The sequence below is a fragment of the Grus americana genome, chromosome 29, assembly GCF_028858705.1.
Source record: "Grus americana isolate bGruAme1 chromosome 29, bGruAme1.mat, whole genome shotgun sequence".
Classification (NCBI taxonomy): domain Eukaryota; kingdom Metazoa; phylum Chordata; class Aves; order Gruiformes; family Gruidae; genus Grus; species Grus americana.
In genome coordinates this window covers 1,042,262-1,065,354 of record NC_072880.1, presented here as the reverse complement: position 1 = coordinate 1,065,354, position 23,093 = coordinate 1,042,262, and the positions used below count along the sequence as shown (strand labels likewise).

Below are 23,093 nucleotides of genomic sequence, written 5' to 3'. Positions count from 1 at the left end.
GTGCCACCGCCGGTGTGGGCTGCAGGAACAATAGCAGCACCTAGATGAACCTCGAAGGGAAGACAGCAAGGAGGTTTTCCTTAAGCTTCCCCCAAGCAGATCATTACAGGGAGTTCACACAGGAACTGAATTATTCTGAATTACAGGCCCACGGGTGGTGGTGGTGGGGGGAAATATCTTGTTTATTAATTTAAAGTAATCGTATGAGCAGGATAAGTCTTTCACGTTACACCCAGAACTACAGCCTTTCCCTGGACAAGGTACCAGGGAGAGTTTCTTCTGTCTATTTTTTTTTTGTTTTGTTTTTTGTTAAAGATCCTGATGAACACACAAGTGAAACGAGCGGGTCCAGCACGGGTCAAAAGTCAGCTTTTTTTTTTTTTCCCCCCCTCACCTTTCGCAAAAGGGTTTTCATAAAGTTGCAATGCTATAATTGCTCCTTTCCAAAATTAGTTCGGGTGCTGTCACCCATATTTGTTCTTTATTATTATGAATTATTTTTTTTCCCTTGGAATCACCATTCTGAGATTATATATTAGCTTAATCCATCACAAGCTCTTTGTGTTCTTCTAAGCAACATCAAGACACCTTTCCAAATAGCTTGTGGTATTTTGCAGGTGGCGCCTAAGGCAACCAGTCTGACCATTAAAAGCGAGTGGGAAGCACCCAGTTCACCTCTTTGACCCAAAATTCCTTTCTACAGTAGAGTGGATAAAAAAAAAAATTAATCTCAGTTTCCGTAAGGAAGAGGTTGACATATAATCCATAGAAGGGGGTAAGGACCAGCATAAATTTGCAGCGAGGATAAATTAGACAAAAATCAACTTCCCCCATTAGTCTCACGCGGTTTCATACACAAGTTATATATTTTTTTTTTTGTAAATCCCCGATCTTGGAATCTTGAGTCCATTCAAAGAAATGTTCATAGACAAAGGGTTAAAAGAAGAAAGCAAGCACTTGGATAGAGGTACTAGGGAAGAAAAACAAAGAAAACTGCAAGAAACCATTTTCCAAATCACCATATCCTTCTTTCTAATCCTGATATCAAGTTATATCTGCCAGGGAAGAAAATTAAACACAGATAGGAAATGGGGGGGGTGGGGGGGGGAAGAAAAAAAAAAAAAAAAGAATCCAGCACTCGTATTTGCAAAACAACCATTAATAAACATTGCTCTGTTGCTGCTTTATTAAACAGATAATCCAACACAGTAATCTGTATTGATTTATGGATTCTCTGATGCTATACGACTGGTTACGCAATGAAAGTTCATCCTCGATCTGTAGTCTGTGTCCTGGACTTAACTAATTCATAATCTGATTGGAAGTTTTACTTTGTTAATTCAATTACAGTTAACAGCCGAAGAGAGAGCGGCAACATCCTTGTCTTTCTCAAGACAGACGTTTTCTTCACATGCACAGAATGAGTAAACTCTTTCTAAAAATCATAGGAGGTAAATAGGCTCTTTTAAGGAAAAAAAAAAAAAAAATCCTACCTCGGGTTTTAATTCCAGTCTCAAAAAGTTGTCTTTTTTTCCCCAGGTTTTTTTTTTTCCGCCTCTCATTTCCTTTCTCTTCCTTTTTTTTTTCCATTTCATTTTTTTCTTTTCCTCCTCTTCCTTTTGATGAATTTCCTTTCTTCTCCACATCCTCCTCAGGCGTGTAATGGGGTTATTTTTACTTTCGGTTATCTAGCTTTATGAAGAATTGACACCACTCATACAGCTAGATAACCAAAGATAACAACCAACCCCTGAAGTCTACAGCATTAGCAGGAAAAAGCCAAACCTCTTCTTCTCCAGGGGGGTCGGGGGCACATGGCTTTTAAGGAAGGAAGGAGGGAGGAAAACGAATAAAAAAAAAGATGCAAATATTAGCAGCGAGATCCATAATATCAGCACACAGCTACATCGGTGGCCCTGTTCCTGCAACCCAGTGAGCCCAGGGCAAAGCTTTCCTGAGCATCAATGGGACAGGCAGGATCAGGCCCCTCGAAAATACAATTTTGAGCAGAATTACAGGATAGTCACCCAGGAGAAGCCTATTTTCTGCCGAGTTTAAATTTGTTTCATTTGCAAACCAAATGATATTCTGCAGGTGCTGAGAATTAAGCCCGCATTATTTTTAATAACTATCAAATTAATGCATTCAAACTGGTAATAATCAAAGCAAATATAATTTGCGCCCGCAACTTAAAATATGCATAAAAGACCAAAAGGACATTTCCCCACCCATAAACGCATTTAACGCTCTCTAAACAAAATGACTGCGAAAAAACCTGCCGGTTAAAATAAATAATAACTTGTGATGCTTTGGATTCAGCCAAGATCTGGGGGAACAGAAGCAATGAATAAACACAGAGGAAATGATGAAAGGGAGGGAAGGGAAGAAAGAAGGAAGGGAGCGACTCCTGCTCGCAGCTCAGGACCCCGGCCCTGCGCCCAGGGACCGCGCACCTCGGGCAGGGACCCGCAGCCCTCCTTTCCTTCGGGGGGAACCCGCAGCCCTCGCCTTTCTCTCCCCGCATCTCTCGCCTTCCTTGAGGGGACCCGCATCCCTCCATCCTTTCTTCTTTCGCGGGGAACCCGCATCCCTCCATCCTTCCTTCGGGGGCTCTGCATCCCTCCATCCGTCCTTCCTCCGGGGGGGGGCGGGGAACCTGCATCCCTCTCCTTCCCCGGGGTGACCTGCGGCCCTCCACCCTTCCTTCCTCCGAGGAGGAACCCGCATCCCTCCACCCTTCCTCCCCTTCAGGGCAACCCGCATCCCTCCATTCTTCAGGGAAGGAACCCGCATCCCTCTCCTTCCTCCGGGAACCCCGCATCCCTCCCGCATCCCTCCCTCCTGCCTCCACCTGCCTCGCCAAGAGACCTGCACCGCTCCATCCCTCCTTCACCTGCATCCCTCCTTCCTCCGGGGCGACACGTCCACGCTGCGGGGAGGCTCGGAGCCCCGCTCCTCCGAAACGCCTCGGCTCCGCCGTGCCCCCCCGTCTCTCCCTCCCTCCCCGCCGCCCTTTCCCTGCGCCTCTCCCGCTCAGCGGAGCACCGCGAAGGCAGCGCGGGGCCGGGGCCCGCCCGGTGGCACGGCACGGCACGGCACGGCACGGCACGGCACGGCACGGCACGGCACGGCACGGCACGGCACGGCACGGCACGGCACGGCACGGCACGGCACGGCACGGCACGGCACGGCACGGCACGGCTCCTACCTGCTGCCCGCAGCCGCTGCCCGCCGCTGCCCGCAGCCTCTGCGCCGGGGGGAGCGGCGCGCGGCACTTTTCATTCATGCTTTCACACTCCCGGCCCTCGCCGCCGCCCCTCATTGGCTCGGCCCCGCCTGACGTCACCTGCCGTGACTCCCACCCCTCTGCAGCGCCTATCAGTTCATCAATGGGCGGGGGAGGGGCCGGGAGCAGCGCGCACACGCGCATCGCCGCCACCCATCACCCCCACCCCTGTCACCCCCATCGCCCCCATCATCCTCCCCATCATCGCCCCACCACCCCCCGTCACCGCCACCCATCTGCACCATCACCCTCATCACCCTCATCACCATCGCTGCCACCTCCCTCATCACCGCCACCATCACCGCCACCCTCGGCACCATCACCACAGCCCTCAGCACCATCACCACAGCCCTCAGCACCATCACCGCCACCATCATCCTCAGCACCACCACCTCCAGCACCACCACCGGCCATCACCCATCGCCAACACCCATCGCCGCCACCCATTGCCGTCACCCATCGCCACCACCGAGCAGCCATGGCCACCATCGCCGCCCCCCACCCCTCCAGCCCTCTGGCCTCCCAGGGGCTCAGCCCCTCCTGGGGAACGGGAAGCCCCTGCCTGCAGCCCATCACTGCCGGTGTCCGACCGGCGCTCGGTGCCGGTGCCGGGGCCTGGCCGTGCCGCGCAGACCCCAGATGGAAATCAAATGCTATTTTATTTCTGTAGTTTTAACCCCACAGGCTCTCTATTAATTACCCTTTTATTTTCCCTGTTATAATATAGATAGCATCAAAACTAGTAACATGATTTTTCCTCAAACGGTTGTTTGGGTTTTGTTTGTTCTTTTTCTTTTCTCTTCAAATTCCTCTTTTCCTTGGCATTTTTATTTTCCTAGTGTAAAACCAGCCAGGTTTGGGGCTGGAGGTTATTCATGAGTTTTGCCTCCTTCCCAGAGCCAGATTCTCCCGCTGCCGCCACCAGTGCAGCCAGTGGCACACCCTCCCCATCGGGGTCCTCTCTCCCAGTTACCCCCAGTGGGAAAACGGGAGCCCACTGGTCTGGCTCCCGTCAGGCCCAGTACTTACAGCCCTGGCTGGGAGCGGGGAAAGGGGATGGGTGATGTTGGGGGATCAACACCAACGGGGCGAGCCGGTGTTCTGGGGGGCACCCAGACAGCAGGGACCATCTCAGCTCTCGGGGTCCCCAAACTTGCCCAGGGGGGTCCCAGCAGCTCGGCGTTATGGACAACCCCGACCATGCTGACCCCGCTTCCCCCAGGGCTTGGGCTCTGCCCCCCAGGACTACCGCTTCCCCACCGGCAGCCCCTCCCCGTGGCCTCCTACCTGGCTTTTCTGCGAGCCCCCGGCTGCACGAAGGGGTTTGGGGGGGGCGGGGTGCCTTTGCCTCCCTCCACCGCGTTCGCTTCCAGCTACGGTTGGGGGAAAACCCGCAGATTTCGGGAACATCCTGCCGGTTGCTCAGAGGCTGGGTGGGGGCTGCAGCACCCACCGAGGGCTTCCCCCGGGGGCACCCAGGGGCACCCCCCCGCCTGCAAACCACCCCCCGAATTGCAGCCTCCGAGCTGCCGCGGCTCCTTTAGGCAAACGGCCCTTCCCGACCCCTTCCCGGAGCCGTTCGCACCTCGGGGCGGGCGCTCCCCGTGATTTCTCCCTCCGCGTTTCCCCGTGACCCACCTGGGCCGCTCTCCCCACGCGAGCGGCTGCTCCCCCGTGGGCGGAGCCGCCGGGGCTGGGGCAAGCTGGGGGTGAAGCAGCGACCGGACCCGGAGCCGTGGGGCTGTCCTGGAAGAGAAGAGACGGAGGGGGACGGTTAAAGAGCCGCCAGAGCCGGGGTGGGCGCCCACGCAGCCCCCACGCACGGCCGTTCGCGAAGCGACGGGCCCGGGCTTTAACCGTTCCCCACCCTCGCTGAGATGGGATTTTGGGGACGCAGCCGCACGTCTTCCCCTCTTTTTATTCTACTTTTTATTAAATCGACGTTAAAAAAAAAAAATCTAAATTTATATTTTAGGGTCCTCCAGAAATGGTAGTTATTTTTTTAACCCGCCAAAAGAAGAAACACGACGAATATTGCTGTTTATCCCGAGACACGTTGCAAAGACACGGATTCAGCTTTTAAACTTATATTCTCCCTGGGATTATCCCGATGACAGTGCATTTTTTTATTATTATTATTATTATTTTTTTAATATTAACATCGTGTTAGACACGTCCCGATCCAGGAGGATTTAGGGAAGGACACGAGGGATTTGCAGAAGATGCTCGGCTGTCTTTTGAGTTTCATTGGCAAATAAAAACCTGGTCCATGCTTTGCTGCTTTTCTATAAAGTCGCTTTAGGCAAACTGAAGCCAAACAAAACCGTCAAAAAATACAAGGAGCCGCCGGCGCGATCGCGGGAACATACGATTCACGGCAGATTTTAAGATTTCCAGCCCTAAAATTTGCAGTTACACCATTGCATAAAGAAAAACTTCGTTTTGGGGGGTAGCCCAGGGCTAAAAACGGAGCTGAGCCGGGCAGGACCTGCCCTGATGGGTACCAAGTGCTTTTCTGCAGAGACGGGAATCCACGCATGAACCAAATTAAAAAAAAAAAAAAAAAAAAGCCCAACCGCTGCACAATTTTATTTTTCCGTTTGAGCACAACCTCCTCTCCTTCCCCGCGCCGATGGGGAGAATTAAGGACAGCCCGCTGGGATGCGTATTTTTAAGGAAAAACAGGCGAAATAAAAATTAAATTTAAAAGCTTCCTTGGCAGAAAAATTCAAAATACCGTGAAGGATTTTGCAGCAGCGGCAGAACCACCGGGTGCCCGGGCCCGCAGCAGCCCGGGAGGCGAATTTCGGCCGGGCCATGGCCAGCGGCCCCTCCGAGGCTCACGTTTGCCCAGAATCGCTGCTAAAAAAAACCCCAAAACCCACTTATTTTCGGTGACCTTCCCGGCCTGCTGCGGGGGGGCACCTCCCGAAGGCAGAAATTCACGGGGGAAGGTTTTAATCGAGCGGAAAAGCTCGGACCCGGTTGGGGGGGTGGTGGTGGTTTTTTTTTGGGGGGGGGGGGGAGAAATTAAAGAAACGCGACGCAACGAGAAGTTTGCGAGGAGGGGGAGAAATTCTCCCTTTGCTCCTCCGCTCCGCACCCGGCCGCGCTCAGCCGCGGAGGGAGGAGGAAAAGGCGCGTAACCTCCGCGCTGGGTCTATTGTACCGCGGATTTAATTTGCTTTCAGCCCCATCCATCAGGATTTGCTTATTCGATAACGAGGTGCGGGTCCGGGGATCCCCCCAGCTCTGCGCATCGCCACCCACACCCCAAATCCTCCCCCCCCCCCCCTCCCCCCAGCGCGGAGCGGCCGCGGCGGCAAAACCCGGCCGGGATGGGGGGTGCTGGCCCGGCCCCACCACTTCCAGGGTCACCCGTGCCCGTGTCCCCACGCAACACCGCCACACGCTGCGCGCTAGGGCCCGGTCCCTGGCAGCACCCCCGGCCGCTCCCGCGGGAAAGCCGCTCGCAGGAGGGGGATTTCGGGGAGCCCCTCCCTCCCCCCCCGCCCCACGGGCGCTCCGCGCCCACGCACCGCGAGCATCCCCTCGAGGAAAGCACAAAGCCCCGTGGGCAGCGCCGCTGTCTGCTCCGTGCTCACGGGCGGGAGTTTCTCTCGGCGCGGAGGGCAACAATGAGTCCACGGACGCGCGTGGGGGCCGGGAACGGCCGTATCCTGCCAGGCCTCTCCTTGCACCCGCCGCTCCCATCCCCTGCCCAGAGCGGCGGGGTGGGGGGGAGATTGCGAGGGAGGCCTCCGCACCCCAAAATTCAGTCCCCGAGCCAGAGGGAGGGGGGGCAGTGCACCCCCCACCCGGAGTGGGTCTGGGTCACCCCCGGGACCGTGGAAAGGCGGCGCTGGCTGCATTTCCATAATAATCCCGTGGAGGAAAGTCCGGGTGTTGGGGGCGGGGGGGGAGCCGTGCCCATCCGTCCCCAAACTTTCTTAGCTCCGATTCAGGGATGCCGGAGGGGGAGGGGGGGGATCTGGGGAAGGGAAGGCGGGGGGAGGCTCTCACCTGCCCCCAGGGCTTTGGGGGAAACGCCGACCCTACAGCCGACCCTGGGTGGGGGGGACCCGCGCCCCCAGTCCCGGGCACGGCCGGCGGCAGGAGCTGGACATCCCCCCCCTCCCCCGGCTCCCGGGACATCCCCAGCCCGGCCCCGCAGCGCTGCCGCCCCCAGCCCCTAATAAAGACGCTTTGAGACACGGATCCCCCCCACCCCCCCAATTCCCCCTCCGCCGGCTTCCCCCCCCCCCACTCCCCTTATTTTTTTTTTTTTTTATTATGATTTTCTCACCAAGTCCAATAAATTGCGCGGCTCGTCTGGCCTCAGACGTGTTCAGCAACCCAAGCCCCGCGGCTTTTGTTCCGCCAAGTCTCACATTGTTTGTCCGGCTGCGGGGCCGGCCCAGCGCGGCACGCACAGGCTCCGCGGGGGCTCCGCGGGGGCTCCGCGCCCCGGCCCGGCAGCAAGCACGGGGGGTGGGGGGGGGGGGAGGGAAGCGATGGATGGCGGGGGGTCCCGGCTCGGCCGCCCATTCTTCCCCCGGGGTTATCCCCGACTTCTTCACCCCACCTCGGGGCGGCTGTCGGTGGAGGATGAGGCTGTAAGGCCAGCGGGTCCTGCCTGCGCTGCCTGCACTGCCCTCCCTGCCTGCACTGCCCTCCCTACCTGCGCTGCCCTCCCTACCCCTGCTCACCTGCCTGCACTGCTTTCCCTGCCTGGCTGCCCGCCCTGCCCTCCCTCCGCCGCCTTACACCCCTATCTGCCCTGCTTCACCTGCCTGCGCTGCCCTCCCTGCCTGCATTGCCCTGCCTGCATTGCCCTGCCTGCCTACCTGCCCTGCCTTGCCCTCCCCTCCCTGCCCACCTATCCTGCCTGCACTCCCCTGCTCGCCTTGCATGCCTGCCTGCCTGCCTACCTTGCCCTGCGCTGCCTGCCCTGTGCTGTGCTGCCTGCCCTGCCTGTCCTGCCTGCCCTGCCCTCACCTGCCTCCCCCCGGTCCCAGCCCGGCTCGCCCCCACCTCTGCAGTCCGCGGGTGTTCGCGGCGGCCCCGAGGCCGGAGCTGCCGCCGGAGGAGAGGGGGCCGTGCCCGGCGTAAGGATATATAGGAGCGGCCGAGGAGCCTCCACGTAGCCTATACGTAAAGTATACGTGTTATATTTAAAAAAAGTTGCGATGCAAATGCGGGGCCAGCTCCATCGCAAGGGGGGTCCGGCGGGGGGAGGAGGAGGGGGGGGGGGGGAAAGGAGGGGAGCCGCGATATTTCCAAGCTTCCTTAACCTATGTATTGCTCGAAATCGATCGGCAAAGCACAGCGAGCCTGGCAATTAGGAGCTCATTACCATATATGCAAATATGGCAACCTCTCTCGGCAGCCACGGAGGCGAGGAGGGCTGAGATGCGGCGAGCGATGCCAGAAAACCGCAGCAGGGTCTGGGGTTGGAAATTGGGGTGAGGCGGGGGGGGGGGGGAACGGGGAGAGAGGGGGGGAAAAAAGGTTATTTGTGGGTATTTGGGTGGTTTTAAAGGAAGGTGGCCGGGCTACGGGTGCACAAAGAGCGCGGGGGGGGGGGGGAACGACACGCAGAAACGCGCGTCCGGGTCCCGCGTGGTTGTTCCGAATGTGCTCCTTAATGAAAATAAAATTTCCTCCCTTTGAAATAAACTCACGGTGAGCAGCACGGCCCAGCCGGGCTCCTCCGCTCTCCCAATAGCCCCCCCCCCCAAAAAAAAAACCAAACCCGAGGCGGTGCCCTGAGCCATTGCTGCGGGCCGGGAGCTGGGAAATAACCCGTTAATTAGGGGAAACGCCGGGTACCGGACCCCACCGGGAGAGATGCACCGCTTCCAGCTCCGGTCCTGGGACCGACCGTGCACACACGGTGCAGAGAGTGTTTTAAAGGGAACTACTGACTTTTTACATTTTAATAAAAAAAAAAATAATAATAAACCAAACACCATAAACCGGTGATATTCCGGCGCACACGCTCGATCGCGGGTTCCTTTGGTGCAATAAAGTTACCTGCGATTTTATAAGCATCGTCGGGTTTTTGTGGGTTTGGTGGGGGTTTTGGGGTGGGTTTTGGTTTTGGTTTTTGTTTTTTTTTTTTTTTTCTTAATAAGCGCAGATTAGGAGCAAAGTCCTCTTGGCATTTACTGAGTGCTGATCAAAGCTGAGGGTGTCACCGCAGGAGCAACGCAGGGAGCGGATTTCCTCCACGGTGTCCGTCGGAGGGGAGGTGGGGGTCACTGGCAGCGTCTCCCACCATGGCATTTTATGAAGTTATACCCGGCTCTGTGCCTTCCCTCCCTCTATTTGGAAAATGACTCTGTTTTCCACCTTCCACAAACCCTAATCACGGCTTATTGAAGAATAATGCCTATTTCAAGTTGGACTGCAGTTTTCTTCCCTACTTCGGATTTATTTTTTTTTCCCCAATAAATAAAATTTTCTCTATTTCGCCAGCTACCCAAACCCCCAAATAACGATCATGAAATAAAATCAGGAATCGATTCCTTCCGCTAAGCATGTTTTGGGGATTGCTTTGAATAAGAAAAATATAAATAAAAATACCCAAAGTGAGCAAAAAACCTCCCCAAGGGCTCCGAGGAGGTGGCACCAGCCCAGCCTCGGGGGGGGGGGCACAGAGCTTTACCCCGCCACGGCATCCCCGCAAGCCCGGCCGGCACCGTGAACCCGGGTTATTCCTGTCCTCAACCCGTGCCAGCCGCAGGCAAGCGCAACAGACGTGGGGAAAGAGGTAATTGCAGGGGTTTCTTTCTTTCTTCTTCCTTTTTTTTTTTTTTTTTTTTTTAATTGGGAAAAGCCCTTTTCAGTGGTTGCATTTGCAGCTCGGCAACTGAGCCGCTTTTCCCAGCCCCGTCCGGGTCGCTGCTCTCTGCATTCCTCTGCCCCATCCCTCATTAATTCCTGAGCTACCAGGATTTATTATTAATTTTTTTTTTCATTCATTTATTTACTGTGAATGGCCAGAAATAGAAAATAGCCTGCACAGCGACAGGCTGAGGGAACCTTCCTTTACCCTGGGCATCTCCGTACCATCGCGTTTTATATTTTGATTTGGTTATTATTTACACTCGGGGAATTAAGCCGCTAGTTTCTACAAATCTCCCGTTAAGTTTCGAAACGCAGAGAAAAATGTTTGGAAAGGAAAAAAAAATATATATATAAAAAAATCCCTTTCGGTTCCCCCTCTCTTGGCAAATGCGCAGTTACCGACGACCAACGAGATGAAGCGTTTTCCCTGAAAAAAATCCTCCAGATCCGAGAGGCATCACTTGAGTACCCGCGAGTGAGGACGGCGCCTTCGCCCACCAGATTATGTTAAAAAAGTGGATTTCTTCCCCCCCTTTCCTTATCCCAAAATAGCAATTAAAGAAAGTGGCGACTTTCGCCTTCAGTCCGCTCCGGGAGCAGGAGGTGATGTCTGCCCAGACGTGCCACACCTTCATTTTTTTGGGGGGGGGGGTCGTAAAGCTCTGCTTTATTTTTTCTTCTCTTGAACTTTAAAGAGGAGGGGGTTGGAGGGAAGGGAGTGATGAATTCATCCCAGCTTTTTCGGAATTACCTCTGAAATCCCTGAGGAAATGCTGGCTCCTCCATTTGAAGGCACGCAGCCTTTGCCTACAGCCCAGGAGTTTTGTAGCCGGCTCATCTCATCTTTTTTTTTTTTTTTTTTTTTTTTACAGCGTCAGTCATTTGCCGTACGGGCAGTTAAAGGGGCGTTATTTAAGGAAAACAGGCGTTTTAAACTTATTTTTTAAGCAACCTCATGGCGCAAGGCAAATTCCGGTCTGCGGGATTGGGGGAGCTGATTAATGTCAGATGATCCAGGAGGATTTTCACCTCGGAAATCCCGGATTTTTCGGTGTACCGGGGGCGGGTGTGTGTGTGTGTGTGTGTGTGTGTGCAGCCGGGCAGGGGACCCGCGGGGACCCCCCGGTGCTGCCGCCAGCCCCGCGGTAGTTGCGCGAAGCAGGGGCCGCGGAAGAGCCGCAGGCGGCGGTGCCCCCCCCGTCCCCGTCCCCCCGCCCGGAGCCGCGCAGCCCCCGCACTGATTGAAAAATACTTGTTGAGATAACGCCACACCCCCTCACCCCCCAGCCCCCCAAACCCAAAGCAAACCCCTAATTCCCCCCAGAAACGCGCCCGTGGCTGGGCTTGTTTGCAGAGCACAAGGCACACGAGGGGGGTGTGTGTGATGTGTGTCCCCCCACCCCGGGCACCCCACCCGGAGGCCGGTGTGCAGCCCCCCCACCCCCCCGGATTTTATTTCGATGAGTCTTTGCCAGGTTCCGCAGCCCTGCGGGGTCCAGGCTCTGCCCCCCCCCAGCCCCCCAGCCCCTTCCCCGGCCCAGGTCAGCGCCGGGAGACGCCGTGCACATCAGGGAGCTGCAAAGAGGGGGATGCCTGCTGCAAAAGGGGGTGGCTGATTCACCAGCAGCACCCCCAAAGCTGCTCAGAAACCCTCGGGGTGTGCATATACCCTGTCCGCGTGTGCCCTATATGTGTGTGCCCCGTGCGTGTATTCATTGCAAGCGTGCTCGCATGCGGGGCGCGCGTGCCACGCGTGTGGTACGCGCAGGCTGCGAGCGTGCGATATGAATGCGGGGTGCGTGCAGGGTTTGATTTACATACAGCTGCACACGTGCGCACACCGGTTCCGTCCACCCAAGGAGCTCCAGGCTCCCTCCACGCAGGACACCCGCGAGGAGGTGGTCTCCGTGCCCCTGTGCATGTGGAAGGGCAAAATACCCACCGCAAAACGCTCTGCCCGCAGCCCGTCCCCGCTTGGGGAAAAGAAATGGAAGATCCCTTTGCTCAATAATGGGTGCTGGACACCGGTGAGCACCTCCGAGGCCGTGACGGCTTTGCAGGGTGCAGAGGGGCTGCAGGGCCCTGGCATGGAACCGCCAGCATCTTCCCTGGTGGGATTTTTAAAGGAAATTCCCTTATTTTTTGCCTGCCAGCTCAGAGAGGCTCCGTTCGGGAGATGTTTGAGCTCTGGAAGAATTGCCACATATGGTTCAAAGAAGATTTTTGGCTTTTTAAGTATTTGCACTGAGATGTGCACAAACACGTGCGACTCCAGACGAACCGCATGTGCTTATTTTCTACAAACCATGGCCACACAACGACCGCTGCCTCTAAAAGTGTGTATTGCTGATACTGTGTGACGTTCAGATGCGGGTTTTGTTCGAAATTCTCCTCGTGGCCCCAGTCACGTCAAAATTTGGGGTACGGGTGTCTGAGCAGGTTAGTGGCTCAGAGATTTGGGGGAGGGAGGTTTGGAGCTGGGTGATTTCTAAATAAATGTCTTTGTCTCAGTCCTAACCCCCCCCCCCCCCACCCCGTGTACCGCACTTTTCTGCAAGCGACTGCGTTCGCTGGGCATTTCTGCTGCCGCCCGGGCCGCGCGGTGCCACCGCTTCAGCATCCCCCCAGACAAAGAAAAATCGCAACAAAAGATGCATTTTGAAGCAAGCGGTTGTGCGCTGAAGGACAGTAGCAGAGAAACTCCGGAGCCATCTCCAGGCCCGCAGGGCTGTGCCAGCCATGTACAGGCAGCCGCTGCCTGCTCGGAACCTCTGTCCTGGGCACCAGCACCCTTTGTTCCATCCTCAACCAAGACACCCACCTGCAGCACAGAGAGACAAACCCTTCTCCCCCGAGCCAGCTCCAGGCCGGAAGAACCTCATGCCTTCCTCCTGCCTCTCCCCAGCGAGTATTTCCTCTCTCAGGTGGAGATTTTTAATAGTTCACCCAAAAGGCCAAACCACAGGTAGATGCCTTCAAAGGTGCCCGCATAACCTGGGAGCTTCAGAGGGGAAGGGGGGGGGGGCTGGACCCTGAAAACAAGCAAATTCATTTATATCGGATCATCTTGGCCTGAGATGTGATGGTATCCTCACTTTCAGCTCATCCCCAAACCCCCAAAAAACAAAAAAGAAAAAACAAAAAAGAAAAAAAACCCCAAACCCAAACACAAAAATTCCCTCTTCCCATAGTAGAGGGGAGCTCTGTTTTGTCTCGGTAAAATTGGGTAAAGTGTCCCCCCGGCACCTACCCCGGCTCGCACAGCTGCCCGAAGCACTCAGTCCAGCAGGTGCCTTTTCTTCTGCTTCAAAGGGCTTTGGATGGGATCTGGACAGCTCTTTTGGAGAATGGCGTTTGTTAGTAAGAGATGCCTGGCACGAACGCGGCCTGATTACAGCCTTGCTCGTTAAAAAAATGTTCTCTAGGTATTGAAGGGGATAACAAGGATATTTAAACATTCCCAGCGTGCACCTTTAAGCGGCAGAAAATAAGGGAAATTGCTATCGTTTAATTCAGTATTGCTCCTTTTGAACTCCCACTGGCTTTGCCTGCAATTGTTCCCTTAGCCGGAGCTTGAAGCCGAGTCTAGATTACAGAGGCGTCGGGTCTGCGGGTCCGGAGGGCTGGGAGGGCGAGCACAGCAGGACCGGCTTCCCCGCACGGCAAAAGGCCGCCGGGGCTGGTTTCCATTCGGATTTTGAAAGATTTCCCTCAATAGCCCAAGAGCAGGGTCTGGGTTTGGGGCCCACGGCCCCAATTTGTAATTACTCTTGTATTTTTGCGTGCGCCAGGGAGAGGGTGGAGCAGCGTTTTCTTTTTTGTCTGTATCTCTGAGGAAGCTTTTTCCAAAGCAAAAGCAAAAAAAAAAAAAAAAAAAAAATTTCCACAGCTGGTGTTCGTGGATGAGACACTCAGCCATGTTCTGGTAGGGGAAAAAAAAAAAAAAAAAAAAAAGGCTAATTTTAGATGTTCTGAAATGCTTACAACATGCATCCCTCCAACTGCCTGGCACGGGCGCCTGGTGGTTATTTCCACCCCAGTACAAGGAGAGAAAAGGAGAGTTCAGCTCCGCCGCGACCTTCACCGGGCTCTCCCCAGGTGACCCCGTGGGATATCTCCTTTCGGGGGGTCTTTCTGCCCCGGGAAGGCCCGTTCGTTAATGTTTACAGAGTGTAGCTCCTGGGCGGAGGAAGAAGCGGGACTCCTCTTACTTGGGGCAATTTGCTCACATTTTGGTTTAGAGCTCCTTTCAGAAAGTCTCCATCCCCCGAAAAGCAGGGGTTTTGTGAAGCGTTGGGAGCCCTACTGATGAAAACCCGTGTCACGCGACGCCAGCCCATCACTTAACGAGAAGTTCGTTATTTCCCAGGCCTTTTGCCCTCCAGACCCGCATCACCCCCTTACCCGCCTCCCCCAAGGTTGCGGCGATGCGCCGTACCTCCGCCGGTCCCGTGTGCCGCTGGCCCCCCAGCCCCATCCATCCCTCCCCGCACCCACCTCCCACCCAGACCTTCTCAGCCGACCCTCAAGATTTTAGACCCCAACCCGACCAATTTCTCCTTTTCCCATCTAAACCCCTAAAAAAAACCCAAACCCTGATCCAAAGCACCACATAAAGAAGGGAGAAGCTTTCCGGGGAGCGAAGACACGGACCTGAAAGGGGGAAATCTTCCATAGAGGCAGGACAATGCGACTCAAAGGGCTCGGCGGGCTGCAGCCCCCTGCTAGAACCAAGCCTTAGGGGAGGGTGAGGGTCTCAGCTTACCCGGCCTCTCATAAAAGTCTCCTCCATTCTAGCAAATAACCTTTCTGTCCAGGGACTAGCAAAGTTTGCTTTCTCCCTCCGGGGTTAGTCACAGCAGGAGCGAAAGAGAAAGCAACCGCTTGTAGGAGGTTCCCTCGGCATAATAACCTCGGAGGAGTTTAGGTCTAAAGACTAAAAGGCTCTATTTACTTTCACTGACAAGGAACAATCTAAGCAGATGTCCTTTGATGGGATTAGTTATTAATCCTTGAATCATGGGTAAATGGGAAAATGATCCATTATTTTCTGCAAAATCCTTCACTACTTTAGATTTCAAGGATGGGGTGGAGGATTGTTAACAGAAAGGTCTCGACCTGTCTGTTTTTGCCGGTTTAAAATGTATTTTTTTACGGTTTGCGCCATGGAGCATGACTCTGAAATAAAATAAAATAAAAAAAACTGCCGAGAAAAAGGTTTTTGCTTCCACTGACAACGGAGAACAATGCTCTGTGTCAGCCATTTATCAATACATAGGCCCAAGCGTTCCTCAGATAATAATACCGATTATGATGACAATAATAATAATAATAATAATAATAATAATAATAATAATAATATCACAACCCCTCCCAAGCACACTCCGAGCTATTCTCCGAACAGCTTTGGCAACTCTGCCTAAATGTTTAGATCCTTCCGACGCCTCTGTGTCACGTTAGTGGCAAAACACACGGCAAGCCCCACAATGCGATGCTTCGCAGGCAGGTGTGGCTTCGCGGCGGCTCTGTATTAGAGACGTTCTTTTATAAATAGCGCGTGTAGGTGGGCGCAAAGCGCTCGCGAGAGGGAGTTATGGAACTAGCTGGTGAGACACACCGGGTTGTCTCAAGGGATCGATTCCCACCGAGCGTAAATCTGGGCAGATGCTTTCTGGCGTGGATGGAGCTGTAGTCACACGAGCGTCTTCCCACGGGCGGGGTGGGACGTGTACCGGCAGCCGGCGCTGCTGTCCCGCACCGGGGACACACTCGGAGCTCACACTCGTGGGTCATCCCAGCCCCTTACACACCCCCCCCCACCCCGGACACATTGATGGGAGAGCAGAACCAGGAGCTGCACAAAGCAGAAACTAAAGTTACCGGCAATTTACCCATCCCTCGGCGCTGCGGCCGCGGCTCAAATTATTGGAGTGAATATTAATAGCCCCGAGACAGCCGCTCACCCCCGAACTCTGCCTCCAAGTCTCCCATGTAGGGAAAGCAGAAATAGATTCCCAATGAATAATTTACTCCGCTTTCTTTTGATTTGCGTTCTGATTGTACACAGCAGTGCAGGCTCTTAGGGGGGAAAACCATGTTCTGATTAAAGATTTATACTGGGCATATAATTTTGTTGCTGTTGTTTAAATCTACTTCAAAGTTTCGAGTGGGGCGGTCTGTAAAATAAAGAATCCGGAGCAGCGAGGAGCTTGCGGACAGTCTTCGGGGTGTCCGTGTGCCGGGTGCGCGCGTGAGTTCAAAGGCGTGGAATTTCACGGATACGAACTTTGCAGGGGTTTGCTGGAAGGGCGCTGCCCTAGGCGTCCTTCTCCCATCAGATACGGCCGAACCAGGGATTTAAATGTCCTCTGTTATCTCACACCACTGACCCCTGGTTCCCTCTCCTGAGCTAAGACCACACCTCAAATATCAAGAAATAACAAATAAACTTGTGCTTTATTCTTTTACTATTCTTTGAGCATACAAAGAATAGTTTCTGGCTGCCGGGAGCGATTATCTTACACGGGGAAACTGCGACCTGGAAGATGCTTTAACCAAGGGTCACCCGCTACACAGAGAGGAACCAAACTTCAGCTTCGAGCCTCCTCCGTCACTGAAACTTGGAAACACGGCAGAGAAAAACTCCGCGTCCTTCCCAGGCTGCCAGCTGAATGAATCGGGGCGAAGGATTTTCTCTTTCTTTCCTCTCTCTCCCTCCGGCTGCCTCGTCCCCAGAGGGCAGAGACGCTTCCCAGTGCACGCCTGTGCAGAAAGCACCTCCGGCACAAAAGGGAGCCGCAGTACAAATACGATTATCGCTCTATTCCTGAAAGTGCCTTTTGATAAACCCTCGGTATTTACATCCCCAGCTCCCGTCGGCTCGGGAAGAGCGAGAGCTTTGTGCAGCGGGGACCGGCTCCTGCGGCACGCAGCCTGGTCTTGTAAAAAAGCAAATTTGATGAAATGGCGTTTTTTTGTTGGATATTTTGGGACCAGCTGCCTGCAGTCAGCCAAGCGAAAGCAGCGGCAAGACCCTCCTGCCCTGCAAGGAGAAACCTCGCCGAGGTGGACAGCTTCGATCCAGCTCTCCAAACCATCTTCCCGGGATGGGGAAATGCATCTCCGGGAGCGCTGGGAACCCCTCGGCAGCTCTGAATGCGGCTTCCCAAGCCCAAAGGGACTGAAAGAGAGGCGATGTCCGGGTCCTCGCCTCACCTGCGTGGGTTGGAAATCTTGCAGGCTGCCCACGGATCTTGCTGCTATGGCTGGCTACGTCGGCAAGGGCGCGCTCCTCCGGTTTTCCTTCGTTTCGAGAAATTCACGCCAGCCCCGGGAGCTCCCCGGCCATGCAGCGCGTGGGACAGCGTAACGTGGGAAATAACCACGCTCGGGCCCCAAACGCCCCACGCTGACAGCCCTGGGCTGACCCACGGTCACGCACCCACTCAAACCCCCTCATTTCCAGCTGCCCCAGCCGCATGCGCAGCCGCGGTTGAGTGACAGCTGTCAATCAACGCCGCGGCGCGCTGCGCTCTACCGCCACCTCGCGGCCGTCTCGGCGAAACGCGATCGTGCGTGGCCCCCCCCCCCCCCCCCCGCCTGCACCCCCTTTCCCAGACAGGCATTTCGTTCGTAATAACGTCATAAATCGGCGGGTTCAGCATTACAAGAAATAAGCGGCGGCTCTGGCTGGGCGCAGGGTCTGAGCCCCCCCGGGGGGGCTGCAGGCAGAGGGGGGGTTTTGGGGTGGAAAGGGGTTTTCCTACCCCACCCCCCCACCCCCGTCCATTAGTTTTGGGGTGGAAAGGTGATTTTGACCCGGTTTAATTGAAATCAGCAGCAATCCGGCTCGGCTGCAGTGGGGGGGGGGGGTGCTCTGTAGGGGCCAAATCCTGCCCTGGGCTGGCCCCATCGCCCCAAAATCAGAGCCCCGCTGCAGTGGGGGGAGGGATGCAATGGGGTGCAGGCTCTGCCCCACGCCCTGATCTGCTTCTCGCACCAGTTCCCACCAGTTCCCCCCTGCGAGGAGCCGGGCGCTGCCACCCTCCCTGTGGGAACAGCCTCACAACATCCCTGGGGATATCCTGACCCCAAAGATACCAGCCGGGGGGAGCGATGGGGCCCCCAAATCAAGGCGGTCCTCGGGTGGTCACACTTACCTGCATCCTCGCTGGAAGCCCAAGAGAAATCCCATCTCCAGGTGGAGGGAGGCCCTGTTCTAATTTCAAGCCCATGTGGGTCCGATGAGGCATCAGGGGATCCGGAGATGCTCCGATACCCACCGGGAAAAGGTTTGGGTTGGAAAAGCGGTGCCTGACCCGTGAGGAGGCTGCGGGGGTGCGTGGGAGTCACAGCACGGGGGGTCTTGGGGTGTCCATCCGAGTAACTGAGCAGCCTGAGGGTGCGCGGTCTGCGGGGAGGCACCTGAGCTGCGGTGGGAACCACCGTCTCCCCCCAGAGCATCCCAGCGCGGCCATCACCCCGCATCAGGGCTGCCTGGTCCTCAGACTGGTTGGATCCCTCGTGGACATGGGGGGACACCTGAGCAGGGAAGCGGGGTCACCCCCTGCTCCAGCCCCCCTCTCTGCCGGCCCTGGATGCGCCCCACTGCCCGGCCGCGGGCGAGCGGCTGGGCGAGCTCGTGCTGATGCACCCAGCGGGAGCCGGGACAGCAGCATCACCCCCAGCCACTGGCGCAGGTGACACAGGTGACACCGGGAGCATCCCCACCTCATCGGGACTTCTGGCAGGAGCTTGAACCCCGGAGCCGGGGTGACACCCCACTGCACCCCGCAATGCGGAGGGCGGAGGAGGGCGGGAAAGAAAGAGCCAGAGGCACAGAAAATTATCAGAAACGTGTATTTTTTTTCTTTTTAATAGTAAACCTCTTTACAACAAATATAGTGAAAGAGTTTCCAAACAAAACTCATAAGAATTTTTCATGGTAATTATTATTATTATTATCATTTTTTTATATCTTTTTTTTTTCTTATTGTGGAATATACAATAACGCATCACCATACAGCACAAAAAAAGGAATATTGAAAAAACAAAACAGACGTCTCAACCACGTGCTGCAGTCCCTGGGAAGGAGCCACTGATTGTCAAGGGTGCAGGCTGGGAGTAGGGACAGGAGGGGACGGGGACGGGGCGACGGCGTCCCCAGGGCTCAGGAGGTTCTCGGCCAGGCCAGACCCCGAGGGTGCAAATACTCAAGAGAAAGATGGAATTAGTCAAAGATCCCGCTTAAAAATTCACAAGCTCTTGGTGTAAATCCTCCCTCCCCTCCCAACGCTGCTGCTTGGCTTTCGCCCGCGTCGCACCCGAAAAGCCGGATACGGAGAAGAGGACACCCTGGTCCCCGCGTCCCATCCGCGGGATGAACGTGACCGTCCCACGGCTGTCCCAAATCTGCCACCCGCGGGCGCAGAATCCCTTGACTCGCGCGCACACGCGCACACACACGCACACACACACACATGTGGAGGAGCATCAGGAAAAAAAAAAGAGGTTAAAAATATATATGTATATATTTATAGATACACAGTTTATCTTTTTTTTTTTTTTTCCTTTTAAATTGCTTCTCAAAACAATAAATAAAACTACTCAGGGGAAGTGCACGTTCTGTTTTGTTTCTACCTGTGCAGCATCCTGGGGATGGGGGGGGGACAGGAGAAGAGCTGCCTGTGCCGATACAGACGGGCTGAGCTGTGTAGGAGATCCAACTAACCATCATCCAGAGAAGTTGGGGAGGGGGGGTATTTATATATATTTTTTTCTTTCCTTTTAGTGCATCGTTTAAAGGGTCTATTCTATTTTACAAAGATTGTTGCAGATACCCCAGAGTATGCTAACACCTACCTGCTTTACTTGAGCTACGGGGAGCCGGGGGGAGCGAAGGGGATGGGGTAAGAACGAGGACCCGACCCAAAGGCCAGCGGCGGGGCGGGGGGACGGGACCTGTTTGCCAAGGGGGCACAGCGGCACAGCCGTGATGGTCCCCAGCCGTTTCAGCATCCTATTTGCCTGCAAACTGCTCGGAAAGAGCCGGGGGGCAGGAGGGGAGTCGTGGCCCGAGCTGGGCGACGGGGCCGGGGCTGTTTGCCGGGAGCCCGCGGGGACGTCCCGGCATCCGTCCTACGACAGCGCGTTTCCACCCGGGGGGAGGATGCTCCGTATCGCTCTGCTCAGGCCCAGAGAGCGAGGAACCGCGCTGGCCTCTACGTCCCTGCGGCTCGAGTGGCACCGGTAGGAAAATCCCCCTCTGCAAAGCCAGCCGAAGGGCAGAATTCCCTTATTTGCCCCCGGCCCCACCGAGCTGGCCGTTACCCCGCGCACCCTGCGGCAAAACGCAGCGGAGCAGCAGCCCACCCCAACCCAGCCTTGCGCTTCCCAGCCTCTCCCCACGGCATCGCGCTGGGGATGTTATAAAATCCCCGATTCCCGGAAAACCATCCCAGCCTGTTCCGAAGGCGCAGCCTGAGCCACACCACCCTCTTCTGGCTTAAAGCAAGCATCTTTCAAAAAAGGCGTCGCTCGTAGAGAACGGAGCTCGAGAGGCATAAACGGGAAAATAAAAAGGGGGTTTCTGGGGGAGAGGGGAGCGGGGACGATCCCGTCCGCTCCTCCGAGGTCCCCTATTCCTGCCGGGAGCGTAGCAGAGTCAGAGCATCCCCGCGCATCCCGATTCCCAAGGCTCGCTCAAAGATATTCCCGGGTGTTGCCGACCTTTCTGGACCCACGGGTGACACGCCGGCGCTTTGGGGACCCTCTGTGGCAAAGCATCCCCGGCGCTCGAAGGCATCGCCAAGCGGCCGCTCCCAGCCGGGAGCCTGGCGGGATTCGGATCTGGGAGACGGAAAATTGGGGAGCAGGGAGGGATGGGGAGAAGGGTACACGGGAAGAGCCAAGAGGGTTAAACAAGAAATAGCTGTACAGTTCGGCCATGTCCAAAGTCAGTATTATTACAATATACTCTGACAAAAATATAATCTCATTTCATATCAATACAACAAAAAAACCCCCAAAAAAACAAAAAAAAAAACCCCAAAAAACCCAAAAAAAAACCCCCAAAAAAACCAAACCCCAAACAGTTTTCTGTACTGTTACCATTGCTGACATATTGAAACTCGCTATTTACAGTTACAGTAGCCAGGTAAAATACTACAAGTGAAAGATCAGAGAGAGAGGAGGAAAGGGGAGGCCGGACAGGGGAGACAAAATCTCCAGAGAAAAGGGAAAAATAAAGGGGGAAAGGCCCTCTTACATCCCGAGCATGGCTTCTGGCTTCGGACAGGGAAGGGTGACGGAGGTAGCGAAATCATAATACTTGGTTTATGGGTCTGGTTGGGGGGGGGGTTGTTGGAAAAGAAAAAAAGGAAAGAAAAAATATATATTAAAAAAAATTAAAAAAAAAAAGCAAAGTGAAAGGGGAAGAAGGAAAGGTGGAGTAAAACGATGCGAAAATGGGAAAGCGCAACAAAAGCAAACCTTCGGCTGAAGCCCACGTAACGGACTCGCCTGCGGCCCCGGGAGAAGCGGATGGGGCTGAATTTTTGCCACTTGGGGTGTTCAAAATCCCCAAAACATCCCCAAATTGTGCCCTCAGGCGAAGGGATGGGAGGGGAAGGCAGGACGTGACACCGGGGATGGCACGGACAAGGCATGGCCGGGAAGATGCCGCAAAACCCCCTTCCTCCCGCCCCGCAGCGGGATGCTCGCCCCGCTCACCCCTGCCAGAAATCCGGCAGCGCCGGGGGGGGCGGGGGGGGGACACGGCCACCCGGCAGCACCGAGAGCCCCTCGCCCCGCGGCCCTGCCTGCAGCCGCTTCTCCGAACCCCGGGCGGGCAGCGGGAGTTTGCAGCATTTTCCCCAGAGCTGGTGAAAAACTTTGCAATTCCCCTCAAAAGTGTTGGGGTGGGGGGGGGGTGTGGGGGGGGATTTCCTACGTGAGCGATGTCGGGGGGGCAAAAAGCGCAGGAGGTGGAATTTTCAGGGGAAGCGGGGGGGATTTTTGTAAATTTGCTTTTTCCCTGGTTTGCTGAGATTATTTTGGGGAGGGGGGAAGAGGAAAGTGAAAAAGGCGGGGGGGGGGGAAGAAAATGAACTCTTTTTCTTTCTCCTCGCCCCGCTTTCCCCCACGGGAGCACGCGCGGCCCTTTGCCACCAGCTCTGCTTTGAACGCGCCGCCTGCCCTCAGACCCCCAATGCGACGGCGACAAACCCCTTCCCCGAGAGCCACCCCGCCACCACCGTGACGCCCAACAGGTGGGGGGGGGGGGGGCGCTCGGGGGTGCCCCTTGCACAACCGCGACCCGCTGCCGGATTTTCCCCCGGCACCAACGCCCTCGGCCTTCATCCAAGCTTTCCGATGCAGCTGGGCTCCTCGCCGCCCCCCCCCAAAACCGCTCCGTTAAGCCTGGGGTCACCCCACCCCCTCGCACCCCACCTGCCGCTGGCTCGTCACCTCCGCAGCCCCCCCCCCCGGAGCAGGTGAGACCGTCCCCATCCATCCGTCCATCCGTCCATCCTCATCCTCAACGCCGCCTGCTGCACCCCACCCCGCTATTTTAGGTCAGAGCATCATTTAGGGTCTCGCTCCGTCCCCCAATCTCCTCCCGGGGCGCGCAGGCGACTCCCAGCCCCATCCCGCTGCCGTCCGAGCCGCCCCCCCCCCCCGCGACCCCCTTTCCATCCTCCTCCTCTCTCCGCACCAGCCAGGGGCAAAACCCCCGGTTATCCCGGCAACCTCACCCGCTCCCCGTGTCCCCCGGCACGCGGACGTACCCTTTATTCTGCATTTGTGCCCCCCCCCCCCCCCAAACCCCGCGACGCCGCTCTCCCCGGCACCGTCCCGCCGAGGGACGGCACAGACACCCCAAAACCCAGCCGGCCTCGGCTCTGCCAAACCCTGGGAAAGACCAGCCTTCCCGGGATGGGGGTGGGGCGGGGTG

The 23,093-nt window shown here is 55.9% G+C and overlaps 1 protein-coding gene across 2 annotated transcripts in view; it reads right to left on the bottom strand.

Annotated features, from left to right (window-relative positions):
• The window catches only part of MEF2D (myocyte enhancer factor 2D), a 126,888-nt gene that overhangs the window by 22,672 nt on the left and 81,123 nt on the right, over nt 1–23,093 (bottom strand). For both annotated transcript variants that reach the window (XR_008574383.1, XR_008574384.1), the window contains exon 12: nt 4,925–5,032. The gene's annotated coding sequence lies outside the window, so the exon portion shown is untranslated. The remainder of the gene's footprint in view (nt 1–4,924; nt 5,033–23,093) is intronic.